Source organism: Oryctolagus cuniculus, chromosome 10 (genome assembly GCF_964237555.1).
Source record: "Oryctolagus cuniculus chromosome 10, mOryCun1.1, whole genome shotgun sequence".
In the NCBI taxonomy this organism is placed as follows: Eukaryota; Metazoa; Chordata; class Mammalia; order Lagomorpha; family Leporidae; genus Oryctolagus; species Oryctolagus cuniculus.
The window spans coordinates 89,540,470-89,559,863 of NC_091441.1; the positions used below are offsets into that span (position 1 = coordinate 89,540,470).

General features: G+C 40.7%; 1 protein-coding gene and 1 pseudogene across 16 annotated transcripts in view; both read left to right on the forward strand.

Moving 5' to 3' along the window:
• The window catches only part of FHIT (fragile histidine triad diadenosine triphosphatase), a 1,583,000-nt gene that overhangs the window by 881,419 nt on the left and 682,187 nt on the right, over positions 1-19,394 (forward strand). The window lies entirely within an intron of this gene.
• LOC127492422 (tubulin alpha-1C chain-like) lies at positions 1,436-16,687 on the forward strand (annotated as a pseudogene).

Below are 19,394 nucleotides of genomic sequence, written 5' to 3' on the forward strand. Positions count from 1 at the left end.
GAGTGAAGCTTCAGGGGAGGTGCTGGTTTCTGTGGGAAGAAGAGGAATTCTGTTTGGGAGGTGTTAGGTTCGAGATGAATTTCTTGGTGGATGCTTCAGCTCTTGGGGACGTTTGACACTGTCATGTTCATTTGGAAATCTTCAGTGAATTAACACTAATGAAAGTCTTAGGAGTAGGTAATTTCATTGAAGGAGAACTGGGATATGATGAAGAAAAACCCACAGCGATTAGTTCTTGAAAGACTATGGAGATGAAATCTGTATTTATTTCAGTTCTCACATCTGAATTACTTGCTTGTCCTCAAATTCTACTGAATTGGGCTTCAGTTCACATAAGTCATTTTGAGTGTTGGCCAAAAATGTTGTAAATTCAAGCAAATATCCATAAAGTTAATGCAGATGACAACTTTTTTGAATGTACAAAGTTTGGTGAGTGAGGAGACAGACTAACAATAACTGTTTTTTTTTTTTTTTTTTTTTTTTTTTTTTTTTTTTTTTTTTAAGAGGCAGATATACAGAGGGAGAGACAGAGAAAGGTCTTCCTTTGGCTTCTTCACTCCCCAGTTGGCCACAGTGGGTGGAACTAGGCTGATGAGAAACCAAGGGCTTCCTCCAGGTCTCTCTCAGGGATGCAGGGACCCAAGAACTTGGGTCATCCACCATTGCTTTCTTAGGCCATTAGCAGGAACTGGGATCAGAGTGGAGCAGCCAAGACTCAAATTGGTGCCTGTATGGGATACTATTCACCAGTAAGAACAACAACTTGTGACATATGCCAGACGATGGGTGGTGAATGCCATAAATAAGTGAAAGAAATAAAACACCAAAGAGTACATACTCTCATTACATTTATATTAGTTTCTGGAACTTAGACAACTTAGCCATAGTGATAGAACTCAGAAAAGCGTCTTCCAAGGACAAGGTCAGACTTGACTGGAAATGTGTTTGGAGAGCCTCCTAGGGTGATGGAGTCTTGATTTCATGCGTGTATACATTTGTCAAGACTTTCTCATTGTAAAATCTGTGTTTCACCTTGTGTAGCTTTTAATTCAGCTACTGAAAAAACACTTATTTCTTGGCCGGTGCCGCGGCTCACTAGGCTAATCCTCCCCGCCTTGCGGCGCCGGCACACCGGGTTCTAGTCCCTGTCGGGGCGCCGGATTCTGTCCCGGTTGCTCCTCTCCCAGTCTAGCTCTCTGCTGTGGCCCGGGAGTGCAGTGGAGGATGGCCCAAGTACTTGGGCCCTGCACCCCATGGGAGACCAGGATAAGTACCTGGCTCCTGCCATTGGATCAGCAAGGTGTGCCGGCCGTGGCGGCCATTGGAGGGTGAACCAACGGCAAAGGAAGACCTTTCTCTCTGTGTCTCCTCACTGTCCACTCTGCCTGTCAAAAAAAAAAAAAAAAAAACAAACAAAAAAACACACACACTTATTTCTTACAGCAACAAATGGTGAAATAATGATTTCAAATGGCTAATTATAATTTTTTCATAATCTAGCAAGTTTGTTCACAAATGTAACAAGTGTTTCAAATATATCAGATCTTTTGGCTAAAACTAAGCTAAGAGGTTTATTTGTTGCTCTCAGATTTTTTTTTTGAGTTTTCCCCACTATCATGTTTGAGGATAAGAGTTTGCTTATAATTTCCAACATATTAGGAGCAAATTCACAGGGTTCTCCTTCAATGAAAACAATGTATTCATGCCAGCGCTGTGGCTCACTAGGCTAATCCTCCGCCTGCGGCGCCAGCACCCTGGGTTCTAGTTCCGGTTGGGGCACCAGGTTCTGTCCTGGTTGCTCCTCTCCCAGTCTAGCTCTCTGCTGTGGCCCGGGAGTGCAGTGGAGGATGGCCCAAGTGCTTGGACCCTGCACCTGCATGGGAGACCAGGAAGAAGCACCTGGCTCCTGCCTTCGGATCCGCACAGCGCGCCAGCTATAGCGGCCATCTGGGGAGTGAACCAATAGAAGGAAGACCTTTCTGTCTCTCTCTCTCTCACTGTCTAACTCTGCCTGTCAAAACAAAAACACAGTGTATTCCCCGCAAAATGCACTGAAATGGAATGTTCCTTCAATCCTTTTCAGGAAATAATCTTGGCAACGTTGAGGAACACTAACCATTTGATCCTAGGGAACTGAGTCCTGATTGAGAACTAGACCCTGGAGAATTGAAGCTATTAGTCTGGGTGCTGCATGTCCAGGCAGGAATATGATCTGACTTAATTGAAAAGAACTGAAGATGATATGCTAACAACACTGAACCTTTGACAATGCAAATGCAAGGGCCAGTGCAGTGTCTTAGCATTTCATATTGCCAGAGGAAAGTTGAGTTCATTTTGTATGTCCTCTTTGGTGATAAAAATCAGTGATAATGGACTTCTACAACTCTCTCTCCCCTGATCCTCTCAATTCTCTATAATGGGACAAAAAACAATCTCAAGTTGTGTCATTCATATGGATATTTTCACTTGATATAAGTTTGGCAACAACCTGCCCAAGTAGACAGCATACTACAAAGGCAAGAACATGGGATAAAAAGCCAGTCACTTGTTTAATTGTGAGATCCTTAGCTAGTCCATTAGCCTTTCTGACCTCGTGTATTTATGTTGCTACAAGGTGATGTGAGACATTGTATGAAGAAGGCTTAGCATAGTGTACAGTACCTGAAGTTAGCGTCTGCTTAGAAAAAGTTAGCTCTCTATAAAGAGGTGGTTTGCAGTGTTTCTTGAATATTTGAATAATAGAAAGCAAAATTTTTATATTGGCAAATGAATCTTTGCCATATTGTTATAATTAGGCACATGTTTTCTTTCAAACATCAGAGCTGTGGTTATTAAATGGAGGCAAAATGATTTTTAAATACTGTGTATCTTTCAAAGAGGCATAAGCATCTATGAACATTGCATGCTGCGTGGATTAAGCTGTTAATCAAATATAATTTATAATGTACTTTTGTGAGAAGAGGAAAACACTTCCACAGTTACATCAGTAGTGAATTAAGTGAAGTTACTAAACATTCACTGAGTCAAATAATTTAAAAATAATAGATTACGGGTTGACTGAGTACTCATAATCAAAGATCTTAGGAACTGACAACACTTTTAAATCATTGGAAGTACACAGGAAATATACTAGATGTTCTGCTCTGAATAAGATAAGATCCTAAATCCTAAGAACAGAAGGGGATTATGATAATAATTCACCCTCCTTTGAAAATAACCGGGTAAGCAATATATTAGTGGTAGGGGAAGAAATGTGATGTAATAGAAAAAAAAGGTTTTTTTTAATGAGTCATTAAGCTATTTAGGTATACTTCAGTCAGTTATTATTTTATGTATTATATGTATGTAGTTTCAAGATAACTTTAAAAAGAGAATAGTGACAGAATTTAAAACTATGACAATGAACTACTGAAGTTTTCATTTTTCAAAGCTTAAGCATGCATTTTTTTTCAATAAATCAAGTTATTAAAGGAAGAATGTAACCTGTGAGCGTGCATTCCAAACATTTCTTGTTAATTACTTTGTCTCTCCTGTTCACGTAGTTTTGATAAATCAATGTTAAATGTTTCTTGGATTTGGATTATGTAAATTTATCCCAGTTTCAGCTGTGATTACTGCTGCATTAGGGTTCTCCAGAGAAACAGAACCAACAGGAAATTTATTAGAGAGATTGACAAGTGTGGTCAAGAAGTCCCTTGATCAGCTATCTGTAAGCTAGAAAAGGAGGAAAGCCAGTCCTGTAATAAAATCTGAGTCCAAAGGCCATATGGCCAAGGATAACCGTGACCTAGGGCAGAAGATAAGCGTTTGAGCTCAAGCCCAGTAAGCAAACAGATGTTGCCTCACGTTTTTCTATGGAGTCCTTCTGTGGGTAGGCTGATGGCCATCTACACTGGGGAGGCACATCTGTTTTACTCAACAAATCATATGCTTAATTTCTTCTGGAAAAACTCTGACAGATAAACCCAAAAATAATGTTTTCAAGTTCTTGGGCATCCCTTAGCCCAGTCAAGTTGATACATTAAAATTATTATTCTAGATAAATGTGACCATCTATGTTGTTAAAAGGAATGCCTGTAATAGTTGATTTGATGGTGTAATTGAATAAAAACACTGTTGAGCATAAAAATGAACTTATTTAACCACTTGGTGACATTTTTTATGTAATGATGGCCAGTATAGTTGTACATGCTAGACCTGTCCAATTTGTATATGTGTATAATACATTTTGTTGTAGATGCCAGGCTGGCATTGTGGTACCATGGTTTATATCACAGCTTGCAATGCTGGCTTCCCATATTGTAGTGCCATTCCAAGTCACTGTTGCTCCACTTCTCATCCTGCTCCCTACTAACGTTCCTGGGAGAGCAGCAGAAGATGGCCCTAGTACTTGGGCCCTACTGTTCATGTTGGAGACCCAGAAATCTGGCTCCTGGCTTGGACCTGGCCCAGCCCTGATCGTTGCAGCCATTTGGAGGGGAACCAATGAGTGGATGGAAGGTCTCCTGTCTCTCTGTCCTTGGCCCCTCCCTCCTTGCTATTTCTGTCACTTGCCTTTTATAAACCTAAGTCTTTTTTAAAAAGTTGTGCATGCTTATAGAGGATGACAGAAGCATTCTGTTACTTTCCCTTTAGGGAGGAATCAAGGAAGGACAAGTCATAAAGGCAGAGAAGTTCACCATGTGGAAGTGGGATGGAGTATGCAGACAGTTGTTGAAAAGCAGGGGATGTTTGGAGAACACATGTGTTTTGTTAGTCCTAGACCAAAGGCATTATTTGGGAGTCTCTACTTTTCAGGGTCCCAACTGAAACCAGAAAGTATATTAATATCAGGCTAAGTTGAAGAGTTTACTGGGTCAAATTACAAAGTTGTAGAATGTGTCTAGGGGAAACGTAGAAGATGGATAAACTGGGATTAGTCACAGCCAAGTTAGTGGCACCCTTTCACCTAAAAAGACCAGGCAAGTAGCAGTTACGGGGACTGCAAAAGAGAGAGATGGAGAGAAGAGCTTCTCTTGAGAGAATAGTAACCAAGGTGACTTCTCAGGGAGGAACCAGAGAAATAAATATACCCATCTACCTACATTCTTTACCAAGGCAGAGTTCTCAAAGCTAGGTTTCGGTCTGGCCCAAGCCTGGCTATTTCAGGCATTTTGGGGGTGAATCAATGCCAGAGAGACCTGTGTGTGTGTGTCTGCCTCTCAAATAGATATGTATGAAATAGTGATTTTAAAAATAAAACATGAAAAAATTAATTTAACCCCCAAATGATATTAAACTATTGTCACCTCCAAAATCTGAACAAAGAAGCCTTTGTGTTTGACATGCTTCCAACTACTAATTTTTTTTAAAAGATTTATTTCACTTATTTGAAAGACAGAGTTACAGAGAGAGGTAGAAACACAGAGAGAGGTCTTCCATCCACTGGCTCACTCCCCAGATGGCCGCAATGGCTGGAGCTGCACCAATCAGGAGCCAGGAGCTTCCTCTAGGTCTCCCACACGGATGCAGGGGCCCAAGGACCTGGGCCATCCTTTACTGCTTTCCCAGGCCATAGCAGAGAGCTGGATTGGAAGAGGAGCAGCCGGGACTAGAACCAGCATCCATATGTGATGCCGGCACTTCAGGCCAGGGCTTTAACCCACTGCACCACAGCGCCAGCCCCATCCAGCTACTCAGTTTTAAATTGAGTTGACCACAGACTCACGACATCATGGCGAGAGATGGGGGCGCAGTTTGTTGAGCTACTGCAGTTCTTCAGTTGACTTGTGGCACTTGCTTAACAATGGAGGAAGGAATTTTTTAAAATGACATCTGGAATAGAATAGCCTTCGAAATTCATCTTTCCCATGAATAGATTGATGAAGAGAGACGAGAGGGTGTTTTAAAGCTCCTTCCCTCAGATGGGCCAAGACTCCTTCAGTGTTGATGGGAGTCAGCAGAAGTTGTGATGGCAATATTTGTTTCAAATGGATTAAGTTCTGAGGTACCTGCCATTGAGACTTCTGTGCTAATTCTGAACAGTATAGTATCAATGACTTCATTCCTGAATCTCTTCCATTTTAATTTTCATAATTGACAAGATAGCCACTCAAAGAAACTTGTCTTTATTTTTGTTGCATCTTCAGTAAAGAACTCATTTGTTTTGCTTGGTTGATCAAATGCAGGGGAATTGCTGCATTGTGGCTAATTACTCAGTTGCACACTTTCGCAATGAATCAGTTTAACTGCTTCCACGGGGGAGGGGAATTAATCTTTTATGTCATTGTTTTGTTTCTTTTTGCTTTGGTACTTTACTTTAGGAGAGGAAAAGAGTGCCCCTCTCAACTTTTTTGCTTGACAAACACCACTCTTGCTGCCTGGGTACAGAACCATCTCTGTGAGATGTTACTCCATGCATCCTGCAAAGTTTCTGCATTTCTCTCTTTGCTTTGTAACAATGAGTTAAAATCTTGCTTCTCCTCATTGGACTCTGAATGTCATGGCTTTGCTTTTTTCACTTTTGCATCTCAAATACATGTGACAGTAGTTGATTTCTGTGTGTATCTAGTCACTGTTCATTGAATGAATGGCTTAATGAGTAACTGAATAGTAGGGACAGAGAACCATTGTCAGGGCATATTGTGCCAGTATTCTAAGATAAACAAAGCAGTGGGATACAGGATGAATTGCTGAGAGGAAAACAGAATCTCACATGTCAGGAGGAAGGCTTTTGCAAATATTCAGACTTTAGATTTGAGTTTTGACTGACACTACAGAGATAAAGAGGTCGAAATGAGTAGTTATATTTTTCAGGATATGATTTGATGGACATACATTTTGAAGGAGAAATTGACACAGCGATCATTAGGAAGCTGCAAACCTAGGTCAGTGGAGACAAGCTGGCTCTCTTGATAAGACTGAGATGGTTGAGAGAGGAAGCTTGTGGGAAAATGTGAATTTTGTTTATGACCATAAAGTAAAAAAAAAAAAAAAAACAAAAAAAAAAACAAAAAAAAAACGGACTTCTGTCCTGATGAGGGACGATAAAAGAGTTTGCAACCTACTAAATATTGCTGTATTCACTCTGTACTTGCTTCACATGATATGTATCATTCCTTTAATTTTCTTGATAGTCAAAGTGATTCTCCAGTGTAATTGGAAGTCTTGCCAAAGGTCACATAAAAACACAGAAAACCCAGGTCTCCCAAACACTTGGGTTTTTCTCTTTTACCAAAACAAACTTCGTGTAGAAATGATAACTGTGAAATGATCCCTGTTGTCACCACTGTCTGCTCTCAGGAATTCTCTTATCACTCTTTGCTTTTTCCTTTTCCACTCTTCCAGTTGCATTTATGTTTCATGGGCCCCTCTAATTTTACCTTCTGAAGAACTTCCGTGATTGCTTCTGGCCCCTTCCCTCTTCAACTTCTGTCACTATGGAGTATTTTGACTTATTTAATTGTTAAGATGTGGTTATGAATATTAAGGTTGAAAATTCTAGTATAAGCTCTGAGAAGCCCAGTATCCAAATAAAATAGAAGGGACAGATAGTAATAGTAGAAAACGTTCAAATTTGCACATTTGAATTCTTTGTCCAGAACAAGGGTCTTCCATTTTCTTAGAGCAAAAATTCCTTGAATGTCCTCATGTTTGAATCATTGCTGTTCATCCCTGCTTTCTCTGAATTGCGTCAGAAGATCTCTGTAATGTCTTGTGTGTCCCCTTGCTGTTGGGTTTTATTGGCCTCTAGTAGAAAAACTAGTGTGTAAAATTCTTTCACATTGGGATTTTTGCCTGTGTGACTGATACACATTGGGGAAAGACAATTACAGGATTCATGAAAATGGACCTATCGGGAGGGCTCTGACATGTCATAATGTGTCAAGAAGAGATCAAAGTCGACTTGATTAACACCAGAATCTTCTGTTCTTAGTCCCCACCCCCACCCCCCTGCAGGTTAAATTAAGACAAGTGATGTTTAAGCATCAAAGGGGGTATGGGCTGGTACAGAATTAGGAAAAGGTATTTGAATACTCAGAGCAGCATTACATTTGGGAGGTAAATTTTCTTGATTTTTGTTAATTAGGTATCATGAAGTCAAAGTGATCTCTTCAGTTTGGCTGGGAACTGTCCCTGGAATATTTATGTCTATCAGAATGGATACACGAATGTGCTATGTCTTCTATGTAGCCTTATAAGGGACTAATGAAGCAAACACCAACTTTGCATGTAAAAATCCCTCCTTGGATATACACACACAGAATCTTCATGTAGTGTCATCAGTGGGATACAAGATTATTTAATGATAATATATCTAAGTTTCTTATAACTATCAAGTCTTTCTCTGGGGAATTGTTAACTATAGTGCCCTCCCATGGCACAATGCCAACTATTGTTTCTGGAATTTTAATGCACTGATACAAACCCCTTTTGTTTATCATTATGTTTCTTGAATTTGAGTGTCAATTTGAAAATAATCCAGTGATTAAATAAAATCATAAAGATGACAAAGGATCAGTTTTCACTAAATGGAAGGATTTATTTAATTATATACTCTAAAAAAGATTACAAACAATAAACAAAGGAGATACACCTGTGAATTTTAACATGGTGTGTCAGAATTGCTGATCTCTATCAGTGGACATTTGTCATCTCTAGTTATCAGGACAAGTTTTTTAAATGTTTGCCATAAAAATTGGAAGAAAACCTATCCCTATTTTTGAAGTAATTCGTTCTTGTCGACAGCTGCTACTGATTGTTTCTTTGCATGTCCATTGAGTTTGAAAAGCTATTTCACTTTGGCTTGAAGTTTAGTTTTTTAATAGCAAGTTTTAAACTTCATCTAGACACATTAAAAAGCGTACATAGCCTTTTGAATTTTTTTGTCATTTAGTGTCATTTTCTTGCTTTGCTTTTTTAAAATAAAGCCATCTGTTTAGTAAACATGGAAAATTGATTGATAGGAAACCCAAAAAGTTCATAACTGCAACTAAATAACAGATGACAGATTAGATAAGAACAAGTCATTAAGTTGGCCTATAAAAGGACAGCCATCTGCACCAGTAAAATAATCTTCCTATTGATGACAGTAATAATTTCCTAAGTCCATGACAGCTAAGAATTCGTAGAATCAAAAGAAAGCTTGTAAATTGAGAAGTGGAACTTGATTCTGGATGATTAGCGCTACCATTTTGTTCCATTGTTACACGACAAGTAGGTGGAGATTGTCAACAAAATTCTTTGAGAACAAATAACCACTACATACCATGTGTGCGTATTTCATCTGACATGCAAAATGACTAATGTACCATTATTTTGTTTGGTTGAATTATTAACAAGTGCAGACAGTCTAAATCATTACAGATTTAAAAGATTGATGCTTACAGATTCTTTGAAGCCCTAGACTGTAGACAACTGATTTATACTTAAAGCATAAATGTAGTGAGGATGTTCAATATAAGCAATTGTGCAACCCCAGGACTGAAAAGGGAAAAGGGGCCATCTTCCCCTTCCTCACCAGTGTTGCTATCAAAGTTGAGTCCACTTTTATGTTCACTAATAAAGTAACAAATAAAAAGAATGAAAAGAATGAGGCACACCGGTTATTCAGTTAAGCTAATTATGTATCCATATAGTTAATAGAGTTGAAAAGACTTAGATATCAGTTGTACACAACTGGACTGGAGTGGACATTTGGAGTAGCAGTTAAGATGCCTTTCAGGACATCCACATTCCATTTGGGAGTGCCTGGATTCATACCAATTCCCTTTTCCTGCTAATACACATTCTGGGATGCAGCAGAGTATATTTGATGCCTCAAATACTTGGGTCCCTGTCACCCAGGTGAGAAACTGAGAGTGATTTCCAAACTCCTGGCTTCAAAATGGTCCAGCCCCCACTGTTGTCAATTAATTCGAGGGCCTATATATCCACTGACCTTCAAAAAAGAGTAAATTACTTTAATAGAGACATATATGTGATCTTCCCACTCAGTGGTAATGTCATCCTACCAGTAATGCTAAATGACTTGAACTTTTGCTCTTTGACATGGCCAGTTATTGGAATAAATTTTATTAAAAGTGACTTAACTGGTATTTGATTCTTCTTCTGATAACTATTTATTTGCTACCTCTTTACATTCTGTGTAGCAGCATTTTAATTGATGCTTATAGAAATGGGATACTTGGAATTTTGGATTGGCATGAGTCTACCAAATCATCCTATATCAGAATCTAAAGAGATGTTAATACTGTATACTTAGTAGAGTACTGAGACCTGCAAATCTTGTGTCTTAGTTTTTTTACTGATAGGATGGGCCAGGCTTTTATGGGTGGGGAAAGTTGAGAGTAGGAATAGAAAGAAGAAAGTAAGTCATTGATAAGTTAACTTTTCAAAGATAACAAATACCATTTTATTGTGGATACTTTTTTCTTACCATACATTTGCATACTTGTGAAAATGAAAATGTGATTACATTTTAAATTATGTTTGGTGCCTGCTGCTTTTCCACTAAATATGCTGTGAGTATATCACATATAACTTAAAAAATGTGCGTATTCATAACATACTTCATTTTAGCAGTTGTGTTTGTTGTTTTTGTTATTGCCAGTCCTTTGTTGTGGAAGACTTAGACTCTGTACCTCATCATCATCATAGAAAATTACTACTATGTAAATCTCTGGATATATATGGTTTTTTTTGAGTTCTACAAAGTACAGTTGTTAGTAAAATGGTAGAGTCTCATCTGTGGTGCCCTCTAAGCCCCAGACGCCATCTTAGCTCTGGCCCTGTCACCATCTTGCACAGTAAGCTTCGGTCTTAAGCCCAGCCTGGCTCACTACATGCTAGGTGACCAAACAGTCCAATCAAAATGGCAGCTCTACCCCCACCCTAATGCTCCTATTTCCCTACCCCATGCAAGAGTATAATAGCACCTTCTTCTTGGACATGTGCTCTTTTATTGTCCCGTCATCTCCCTCCAGCTTGTCAGATTTCCCCCACCTGTCAAAAAAACCTTTCCTGCAGTACTTCTCCCCCGGACTCTTTGCTGGTCTGTCAGTGGGAGCCCTTGTCACCGTCCCTCACCTCCTGCAGTGCGCACGTCCTTGCAAAGCCCCATCATGCATGAGTGCATCTCCATCCACGTCGGCCAGACTGGTGTCCAGATCAGCAATGCCTGCTGGGAGCTCTATTGCCTGGAACACGGCATCCAGCCCGATGGCCAGATGCCAAGTGACAAGACCATTGGGGGAGGAGATGACTCCTTCAACACCTTCTTCAGTGAGACGGGCGCTGGCAAGCACGTGCCCAGGGCCATGTTTGTAGACCTGGAGCCCATGGTCATTGATGAAGTTCGCACTGGCACCTACCGCTAGCTCTTCCACCCCGAGCAGCTCATCACGGGCAAGGAAGATGCTGCCAATAACTATGCCCGCGGGCACTACACCATTGGCAAGGAGATCATTGACCTCGTCCTGGACCGAATTCGCGAGCTGGCTGACCAGTGCATGGGCCTGCAGGGCTTCTTGGTTTTCCACAGCTTTGGTGGGGAAACTGGTTCTGGGTTCACCTCCCTGCTGATGGAACGCCTCTCTGTCGATTACGGCAAGAAGTCCAAGCTGGAGTTCTCCATCTAGCCACCCCCCCCAGGTTTCCACAGCTGTGGTGGAGCCCTACAACTCCATCCTCACCACCCACACCACCCTGGAGCACTCTGATTGTGCCTTCATGGTAGACAATGAGGCCATCTATGACATCTGTCACAGAAACCTCGATATCGAGTGCCCCACCTACACTAACCTGAACCGCCTTATTAGCCAGATCGTGTCCTCCATCACGGCTTTCCTGCGGTTTGATGGAGCCCTGAATGTTGATCTGACAGAATTCCAGACCAACCTGCTGCCCTACCCCCGCATCCACTTCCCTCTGGCCACGTATGCCCCCGTCATCTCTGCTGAGAAAGCCTACCACAAGCAGCTTTCTGTAGCAGAGATCACCAATGCCTGCTTTAAGCCAGCCAACCAGATGGTGATATGTGACCCTCGCCATGGTAAATACATGGCTTGCTGCCTGCTGTACCGTGGCGACGTGGTTCCCAAAGATGTCAATGCTGCCATCGTCACCATCAAGACTAAGCGCAGCATCCAGTTTGTGGATTGGTGCCCCACTGGCTTCAAGGTTGGCGTTAACTACCAGCCTCCCACGGTGGTGCCTGGTGGAGACCTGGCCAAGGTGCAGCGAGCTGTATTCATGCTAACAACACCACAGCCGTGGCCGAGGCCTGGGCTTGCCTGAACCACAAGTTTGACCTGATGTATGCCAAGCATGCCTTTGTTCACTGCTACGTGGGGGAGGGCGTGGAGGAGGGAGAGTTTTCTGAAGCTCGTGAGGACATGGCTGCCCTGGAGAAGGATTACGAGGAGGTTGGAGCAGACAGTGCCGAGGGAGAGGATGAGGGCGAGGAATATTAACCTGTCTGTACACGCTGTTGTTGTCTGTCTGTGTCTTGTGAAGCTGTCAATAAAAGTGATGTTTGCATGTTAAAAAAAAAAAACTTTAATTTTTGGTGTTTGGTATGTTTTCTGGTGGCCTTAGAACAGCAGTTAGGAGTGCTAAGGTTTTTGCTATACCTTATATTGAGCCCACCGTTGCTGTGAGAATATCTATTTCTTTGTATACTTCTAATTATAATTTTTAAGACTCTGCAATTTTATTGGTGAATACAACATCTCATTTTAATTTGATTTTTTATTAAGATTGCCCTTTTGTTTTCATTTGCTTTTCAACCACTTTAATGTGTTTTTATGTTGAATTGCATGTTTCTCTTTGCTCATCTCATTTCTGAAGAGTTGACCTTATTATTAAATTGTAACTTGTTTTTATGTTAAAGCTCTTTTGCAAAATGTCATGTGTCTGGAAAACAAAAAAGGGCATACTTTTTTGTTTGATTAAAGCTGTTAAGCCGAGCAATATTCTTGGTTAATTTGTTTTTTTTGTTTGTTTGTTTGTTTTTTTTTTTTTTTTTTTTTTTTTTTTTTTGCATTGATTGAACAAAGAAGAGTGATACTAAGTTAGACTTACCCAGAGGAGGTGGTGTAGGAAATATCTGAAGCTGGCATTCAGGTTCTTTGTGTTTGGGGGAATGACGAAAAGCTCTTTTGGGCACTTCTCAGTCTTAAGATTTTTCAGTAGATCCTGTAATTGTTCAAGCACTCAATTCATAGTTTACCTTGGACAATTTGTAATAATCCTCCAAGCAGTTAAGCTTTTAATGACCAGGCCTGAGAAACTGAATTAATAAATAAATAACCACCATCATGGTTGATTTGACATTTAAGAGCTAAAGAAAGAAGTGGGTGTAGAAAGGAAAGAGGGTGGTGGTTTAGCAGCTATGTCTGCATTCTCATCTTTCAGAAAGAACAGATAGTCTCTGAAGAAGGGGACATAATGGAAGTGGTCAGATGATGTTCAGGTCACCTTGAAGTTTCCTCACGGAAAATGATTTCAGGTTTATCATGTTAAATCATTGATATATTAAGAGCTGATGACCGTACAAACCAGGACTGTTCATCTGTAAAGCAAAGCTTTATCGGCATGAATGAGGATAGAATCTCCATCACTGAGGGTGAGGGGTCGTTGTACCCAAGGGAACTTGGTAGGTAGGAGTTCCCTTTATTTCTGCCACTTGATAAAACTAGGTTAACAAAGACCTAAGAATAAATGCTTTCAGAAAAAAAATCATAATTAAACACGAGTTGATAAAAAAAATACATCTTCTGCTTGAAGAAATGTAAAAAAATTAACATCTGAGTATGGTGGGTACCTATGATATTTCTTCCAGTTTTAACATGTGTTGGTTTGTAAAATATTTAGTTTCCTATTGGTCTGTGTCAATCTTTTACCTTTGAAGATGCCTGCCTCAGGCTCACCACTAACAGATTTACTGCTTAAAAGCTTTCAGTATTTTATTTTTTGCCTACATAATACAAGCATATTGTTGCTTCATAGTTGAGGAGCTTCTCTTAGCTCTTCTACAGTCTCAGGTGCACACTGCATTTATTTTGTACTTAGCATTTACTGAAATCCTTCTATGGGCAAGACATTCCCCTGAGTGCTAGAAATAGAACAATGAGAGTCATGGTTCCTGATATCTAATAGCAGTTACTCTATTGGCTAAGATAATCACCTAAAGAGGTACTAATAATGCAAGGCAGGAGGTGACATTAAGGGGTTACATAGGGTGTTAGGGAAGCAGTGAGGAAGGACAACTTGACCTAGGACAGTATCCTGGAGAAAAGGCTGCCCAATGGGGCCAGCACAGTGGCGAAGCAGAAAAGCCACCACCTGCAGTGCCGCCATTCCATATGGGCACCCGTTCAAGTCCTGGCTGCTCCACTTCTGATCCAATTCTCTGCTATGGTCTGGGAGAGCAGTAGAAGATGGCCCAAGTCCCTGGGCCCCTGCGCCCATGTGGGAGACCCAGAAGAAGTTCCTGGCTCCTGGCTTCAGATCAGCACAGCTCCAGCCACTGTAGCCTTTTGGGGAGCGAGCCAGCGGATGGAAGACTTCTCTCTCTGTCTTTCTCTGTGTCTCTGTCTCTGTCTCTGTCTCTCTCTCTCTCTGCATCTCCTTCTCTCTTTGTGTAACTCTGACATTCAAATAAATAAATCAGTCTTTAAAGAGGAAAAGAAAATGCTGACCAGCAAATCTTTAGAAGGTGCGGTAGTTAGCTAGATATAGGACTGTTAAGGAATGAAAATGCATGGGTTTTGTAGACATCTACAAATGGATTTGTTGTGCTAGGAAGTAAGAAAGATATCTTCAGGGGATGACAAATGTGAGTAGTTATTTGCCTTGTCAACTCTGAGTACTAAACTAGGTTCTGTAGACTTTCAAATACCCCTGGAAGAGTAGTAGTATGAGGATTCTACAGGAATTTTCATCTGGCTCTCCTAACTACATCATGTTGTAGTTCTTAGCTTATTACCAGTAATACCATTTAGTTTACCTTTGCTTTTTTTTTTTTTTAAGATTTATTTATTTATTTGAAAGGCAGAGTTGCAGAGAGAGAGAGAATCTTCCATCCACAGGTTCACTCCCCAAGTGACAACAATGACTAGAGCTGTGCCGATCCGAATCCTGGAGCTTCTTCCAGGCCTCCCATGCAGGTGCAGGGGCCCAAGGACTTGGTCCATCTTGTACCGCTTTCCCAGGCCATAGCAGAGAGCTGGATCAGAAGTGGAGCAGCCAGGACTTGAACCAGTGCCCATACAGGATGCAGGCATTGCAGGTGGTTGCTTTATCTCCTATGCCGTAGTGCCAGCCCCTCACCTTTGCTTTCATCTGTAGAAACACTAAATTTTTCTGTGTAACTGTGAAAGATGACAGGTGATGAAAAAACTCCGTCTCCACAGTCCTTGTTTCCCCAACCCTGCCCTTCTCTATCCAGATTGTTCTATTATTAGACAGAATTATGAGTCAGAGCGAGAAAATTGCACCTTTCTCGTTTTTCTGCATGAACTGTTAGACTAGACTTCTCTTTGCCTTTGTCCAGCAACTGTAGAACTCAAGATATTGGTCTTCTCTGAGATAGGGAACTTTCATTGGCCTGTCATTCAAGGCATTGCTTCCTTATTGAAAAAAGTTTTACTATAAAATATTAATGTCACTTGAACTGGACAGTGTGCCTAGTGACATAGTTGGTAGTTAGGAACAGGACCCTTGTGTTAGTTTCCCATTGCTGTGTAACAAATTACCCAATATTTAGTGATGCAAAACAATACACATAAGAATTCTAAGTTCAGACGTGGGTTGGCTGGGTTTTTGCCTTCAAGGTCTTATCAGGCTGCAATCCAGGTTTCACATGGGACTGTGGTCTTATTAGTTGCTTGACTTAGGTAAAGATCAACTTCCAAGCTCTCTTGCATTGTTGACAGAATTCATTTCTCTGTTGCTCTAAAATTAGGTACCATTTACAAATAGGCATGGGCTGTTTCACACTCAACAAGCAGTTCACCAGAGCTGAGAACTGATGCAGTGGAACAGTTATATTTAAGAGGTCAGCATCTTGTGGGCAAAGCAGACATCTTCAGTTGGGAAAGTGCTTTTCCCAATTTTTAAGTTTGCAGGAAGACTTTTTTAATAAATGGGAGTTGAAAGAGGTTAGGGAAGATTGTGACGTAGATGTCTAGAGTTGACTCTTGAACTCATTCTGAACCACTTAGGTTGTCTTCTTCGATTTGAAGGTTGGTTATCTTTGGCTGTTGGTCATAAATCCCTTCCTCGTGTGAGATTAGCTCCTAAAATTCTTAGACCAGCATCTGTTGAACAAACATTCTGATCATTCAAGTGGTCAGCACTTAGCTTTTGTTAATTAGAATGTGAAAAGGAAAGATGCATTTAGTGTGGTTATCATGACATTTTCTTGAATACCAGCAAAGGACGGATAAAGACTGTAGAGTAGGTTTACTACCAAGACAATCTTCCAGAACATAGAGTAATCATGGGCGTAGCGTTCTACCATCTTTGCATTTTGTATTGATGAGAAGCAAGTTGCAGGTCCCATTCATTCTCAACAGGCAAGAAGTATACACAAGTTCAGGAGTATAGGGAGGCAGGATCATGGAAGTAACTTGTCCATCACACTTGATATTTTTTTCTCAGGCCAAGAAAACATAGGTTGTGGAATGCAGTACTTTTTTTGTTTTTTTTTTTTTTTTTTTTTTGACAGGCAGAGTTAGACAGTTGAGAGAGAGAGACAGAGAAAGGTCTTCCTTTTTCCGTTGGTTCACTCCCCAAGTGGCTGCCATAGCACGCGTGTTGCAGCCAGTGTGCTGCGCTGATCTGAGGCCAGCAGCCAGGAGCCTTCTCCCAGTCTCCCATGCAGGTGCAGGGCCCAAGGACCTGGGCTATCTTCCACTGAACTCCCGGGCCACAGCAGAGAGCTGGCCTGGAAGAAGAACAACTGGGAAAGAATCCGGCGCCCTGACTGGGACTAGAACCCGGTGTGCCGGCGCCGCAGGCAGAAGATTAGCCAAGTGAGCCATGGCGCTGGCCGGAATGCAGTACTTTTAATCCATACACTCTAAGTAGCACTGTAGTTAAAATACAAAGAAGAGGGAGAAGGAACACGAGGAGGCACCACTAAGCCCCTTTTATCTTTGGTAACCAGAAATAAACATGACACCATCTCTGGTAGAGTACAGATGCTTCAACAGTTATTTTATTTGTTCTTTGTAGTGGTTTAAAAAGAACTGGGACATTCTTAATTTTGGAGATAACATGGAAAAATTTCTATTTGTGCTTGTATTTATATATATATATTATAGACATATATAATATATATATATTTTTCCAGCAACTTGAGAGAAAATTAGGTTAGACTTAGTAGTAGAAATTAATTTTCATTTGTAGCAGAACCCATGCTTTCCAGTTTACAGCAGTCTTGGAAACTGTGTGGGTACTTGCACTGAAGTCAGCCTCCCATGACTTAGTGTAGGTAAGGGAATGAATCATCTAAGTTTAAGTCCTCGTACAAACAGTTGTCAACAAAGCAGAAGTCTTAGACTTATCCTCAGGGAAGTAACAGCTAAAAGGGAGAAAGAAACACTAAATATATACAACAAAAGTAGGTGGTTCCCAGTAAGTTACCTTATATGTTCAGTAACAGGATTAGGTTTTCACCTTTTTTTAGACAGCTGTTTCTGTGAAACATATAATCATGTGATAAAATTTAAAATAAAATGTTGATGTTAGAATTGTCCTTTGTTGTTTTCTGAAGTGATGTTTGCTGAAGTCTTCAGTTTATTAATGAATGGTTTATCTTGGGAAGCATTTTTGTTAAAGTATAGTAACCCCAGAGAAAGTTAAACTTGCAATGAATCTTACGAAATATGGTAGTATATCAGCTAGATATTTAAAAATAGATAATAAGCCTTGATTGCCGGGAATGGTCAGCTTTTAAAATTTTTTGTTTATTTGAAATGGAGAGAGAGGTGTCTGGTTAATTTTTAGATGTCTGCAATAGCAATGCTGCACAAGGCTTAAGTTGAGAGCCAGGATCAGTGCAGGTCTTGCATGTGGGTAATAGGTCTCCAAGTACTTGTTACTACCTACTATGTTTCAGGATGTGTACTACCAGGAAGCTGGAACTGGCAATGGCCAATTCCACCCCAATAAGAGATGATGGTGTCCCCAACAGCATCTTAACTGCAGGGCCAAATGCTGGTTCCTGGTCAACTTTTTAATCTCTGAGGCATAATGCAAGATTTAGGTGCTAGAATATGATTGGGAATCTAAACATGTTGTATTGTCCACATGATAAGTGTGACTATTACAGTTTTTTTTAAGATTTATTTATTTATTTATTTATTTGAAAGGCCGAATTACAGAGAGGCAGAGGCAGAGAGAGAAAGAGGTCTTCCACCCGATGGTTCACTCCCCAGGTGGCTGCAACAGCCAGAGCTGTGCCAATTTGAAGCGAGGAGTTAGGAGCTTCCTCTGGGTCTGCCACGTGGGTGCAGGGGCCCAAGGACTGGAGCCATCTTGTACTGCTTTCCCAGGCCATGGCAGAGAGGTGGATCGGAAGTGGTGCAGCTGAGACTCAAATTGGGGCCCATATGGGATGCTAGCACTGCAGGCTTTACCTACTATGCCACAGCACCGACCCCATGATACTGTTTTAATGTACTTCTGTCATCTCACACAATCTGTAAACAACTTGGAATCATGGAACCCTATCAGTACCTAGAACAAGGGTGACAATTAGCATGTTGTGGGCTGAATTCAGCACTTGATGTGTTTGTTAAATTAGCTTCCAATCCTTAAAACTTGAGGTTGTCCATAAAAGTCTTAAATTTTTTCTTTAAAAAAACAACTGTATAATGCTTTATTAATTGTAATACAGTGTGGCATTAGTTTGACTTTATGCTATCTACTCCTCTTTTTGGAGACTAAATTTTACTACCAAATACAAAACTTCTATGTGAATATGTTGGTTGTCAGGTAGTGCCATACAGCAGTCAATGTTTATTCTTTTTAGTCTGGAGGCAGCTGGGATCACATACCAACTCTGCTGAAGTTGACTAAGTTCACTTACTGATCTGGAGGCTGCCTGGGGATTGATCGAGGCTGTCATTGGTTGGAATAACTTAGCTGTGCCCCTGATACTTCCTTTCCTTTAGCAGGCTAGCGTAGGCATGTGCTCTTGTTGAGGGCAGAGGAGGAGAGCACAATCCCAAATGCTTTTCATGTCTCTTCTTGTGACTATTTATAATATCTCATTGGTCAAACTGGCAACAGACAGCAAGGACTATCCAGGACTCGGGTCCATTCCTTGACTTCAAGATGGAATTCAGAAACCAAGCGGAGAAGAGTGAATAGCAAGCACTAAGCAATTTGTTGAGAAAATGAAG